The following is a 3,220-nucleotide window of genomic DNA, read 5'->3' on the forward strand; positions in this document are numbered from 1 at the left end:
AGAGAATGAAATGGGGCTTTGAGTCTCTTCCAGTCGTGTCACCCCATGCGGACACGTACACAGTGAGACTGATGTTGAATGCTAGGTGGGACAGCTGGGCTTTCAGAAAGTCTCTCTGGCTGGCTACCTGCTACAAAACAGGTCCAGCAATGGTGGGAAGGTGTGTTGGCAATGGGAGGGGCTGAGAAGCCCCTAGATTGGACCCAGATCACTCCCAAACCCATGCTGGTCTCCACTACCCAACCCAAAAGTATACCCGCTTTCATACCAACCTTCACCGATGTGGTGCAGTTTCCCCCTCCTTTTCTTGTGCAAGTGGTGTCAAGCCCCACAGCTGACAGAAGGGGGTCCTACAGACAAGTAAACATACAGGAGAGAATGGGGTCTGAGTACTTGGTAGATAGGCAGGCACTCTGGTCCCTGTGACAAATCTCTCTCTTCCCATTCAAAGGTTCAATGTGTCTATTGTTTCCTGTCTCCTGGTCCCTGCTCTCAGGTCTTTTCTGAGTCACAACCCAGCCTACATCTATCTCCTGTCTCCTGCAACAAATAAAAAGGATGCTGGCATTGTGCAAACCCAGCAGAGTAGAAGTAGGTCTGCACCCACTGGGCTCAAAGCCACCTGCCATGCTCACTCTCTCCAATTGTCCCCTGCATTGCTCCCTCCCCCTCTTCACCAACCTCCAGAGGTGTGAGCCAGACTCCTCTCTCTTGCCTTTCTTGCAGAACTGACCAGCCTTGAAGCAGGCCTATGGACAAACAGATGAAAAGGTAAGACAGTCAGGAAATGAGGGGTGGCAGACCAACACCAAGGATAAGAGTCCTCATATTATTAATATCTGTCTTTCAACATTCGGGGTTTTGCTGGTGGAATATTCTCGTTTCTTTTAGGCCCTACTTCAAGGTTCCAGAGATAACAACTCCTTCTCTTGACGTCATACTCTTCCCATTACTCCCTTCTCCAATTCTGAGGATTCACCACTAGGTGCGCCACATCCCCTGGGCTCTGCGCAGCATAAAATGGGGGAAGGGCGCCGCATATTCTAGAAAACAGGTTGTGAATTGGTACTTGTCAATATGTCTCCCTCATCACCCCCACCTCCAAAGCCCACCCTTTCATGCCCCCAGATTAGGACGGTGGAGGAGGCAGGTGGGGATGGAAGGTGGGGGAAGCGCCTGGAAGGCCTTTAAGAGAAGGAAAGATTAGGAGGTGCTCCTGGATGCCTGACCTGCTCTGGTTGCAGTCCCCCACCCCGATTCTGGTCCCCATTAAATGTTTGGCACCCACCCCCCACCCCCACACAACTCTGGAAATCCAGGCTGTATTTCTCCTCCTGCTTTATCTCAAGCCTCTCCTCTACAGATGCTCAGTGTGGCCTGTCAGAATGCGCAAGACCTACCGCGCAGACAGAACACTTTGACATCAACCTGGAGCCTGTGGGACGGCACCCAGGACAGGGGCCCCACAGGTCCCTTTCCGGAATCAGGGTCCGGAGTAGGGAACGTGGCCCACCTCCCGCGGGCTGGGCACAGAGCTGGGATGCCCCCCAACGGCCTCCCTGGGCGAACCCCACAAGGGCTCCCGCTCCGCCATTTCTCCTGCAGGAGCCTACCCCCAGCCCTCTCTGGGCACAGACACCGTCGAGGGCGGGGCGCGGGCGCCTGCAAAGCTGGCTGGGAAGCGGTCAGCGCGGTTCTCCTCCGGAGGATCCGACTCCGGAGGATCTGACGGTGCTTCCCGAGTCAGCCCCTCAGCCCTTGGCCCAGCCCGGCCTGGCCAGCACCAGTCACCGCCTCCTCATCGCCAGGGGTCTCCGGCATTGCGCACCTCTCTCCAGCGCCTGGCTCCGACCGGATCGTCTCCTCGTTGCCAGGCTGACAGGGTCCGCGGAGCAGGCTGCCAGCCGGGACACCCTGGCAGACCACCCCCCGCACCCTGGTCCCCTACTCACGCACCCCCACTTGCCTTCAGAGGCCCAGGGCCCAGGTCGTCAGCCTCCCCCTCCTCTCCTCAGCTCTCCTTTGGCGGCTCCTCACTTGGATTCCCACCGCTTTCCCCGCGTTCCGAATGGCAAAGAGGCGTCCCGCCCCCCACGCCTCTGCAGCAAAGTAGGCAGGGGCTGCGCAGGATGCGGCAAGAACAGCTCGCCGCAAGGGTGTGGGGAAAGGGGGGCGGAGGGATACGGCGCGAAAGCGCTCGACGCCCCCTCCCAGGCCCACCGTAGTTCCGTAGTTCCGACCCAGAGGTGGGCGGGGCCACCACGAGCCCCAGCCTGGATGTGCGTGTTGACACCAGGCTGCGTCAGGAGGCCCTCGCAGACCCTAAAACGTGGCGACCACCACCATATTTCTGGCGCTGCTACAATATGTGGGACCAGCGGGCGGCTGGGGACCAGGGCGGGGGACAGGATCGGGAGGTCGGGAAGAGCCGCACTGGAGGGAGCAGCGGATGGATACCAAGCCGCCCCTTGGTGTGTCTGCACCCCCTCCCAACCCTCCCCCGACAAGGACTGCTGGGTGTCTGCCCCCTCCCTCTCTCCAGTCTCCTCACCCCCCTTCCTGTATGCTAATGGGAGATCGGGTGTCAGCACTGCAGTCTGGGAGGGGAGAGGCGATTTCAGGCCATATAGGCCCGGGACTCTAGGGTGGTCCTGAGCGTTTCTTTCCCTGCCTGATATAGCCAGGCAGGGGATGAAGGTACACCTGCTCTTAAGTGAACTGCAGGGCAAGGGGCTCCCATCAGGCTCTCACCACTGCTCCTTGCGTAAAAGAAGGCACAGCTAGACCTCTAACCCTAGGAAATCAACCACTGGTCTGCACCAGACCCATTTCTTTATGCGACACCACTTTTTCTCATTTCAAATGTTGGCTCACGTTGGCATTATGCCATCCCCACAGTTACCCCCAAAAGAGGGCCTTTCCCTGTCAGGACCCACAGGAGGTCGTAACAGTCCTCCCTCTTTGATGGTACCAGGTAGGGAAGATCCTGGCTCCTCGTCGGTCCCCTGTCAAGTCTTCTCTTGCCATCCATGACATTTGGCAGTGTAGAAATGTGGCTGGTATTCGAACCAGCTTGGATCTCAGCCACCTGCCATAACCACCTGCTACTTCAGCAGTCATTCTCAGGACAGGATCCTGAGAATGAACTCCCCTCCCCTCACCATGGCTGCTTTTGAAGCCTCTCCTTTCACCCCTACATCCATCCTTTACTCTTGAGCCC

At 57.9% G+C, this 3,220-nt stretch overlaps 1 long non-coding RNA gene across 1 annotated transcript; it reads right to left on the bottom strand.

Moving 5' to 3' along the window:
• Positions 1-329: 329 nt before the first annotated feature.
• On the bottom strand, positions 330-3,214 carry LOC116548138. Its single transcript, XR_004267325.1, has 3 exons — positions 1,957-3,214; positions 682-749; positions 330-350 (listed from the first exon to the last, which is right to left on the bottom strand). It is a non-coding gene; the product is annotated as an uncharacterized LOC116548138 (long non-coding RNA).
• Positions 3,215-3,220: the final 6 nt, after the last annotated feature.

The sequence above is a fragment of the Sapajus apella genome, unplaced genomic scaffold (assembly GCF_009761245.1).
Source record: "Sapajus apella isolate SASKATOON/1434 unplaced genomic scaffold, GSC_monkey_1.0 scaffold7347, whole genome shotgun sequence".
Classification (NCBI taxonomy): domain Eukaryota; kingdom Metazoa; phylum Chordata; class Mammalia; order Primates; family Cebidae; genus Sapajus; species Sapajus apella.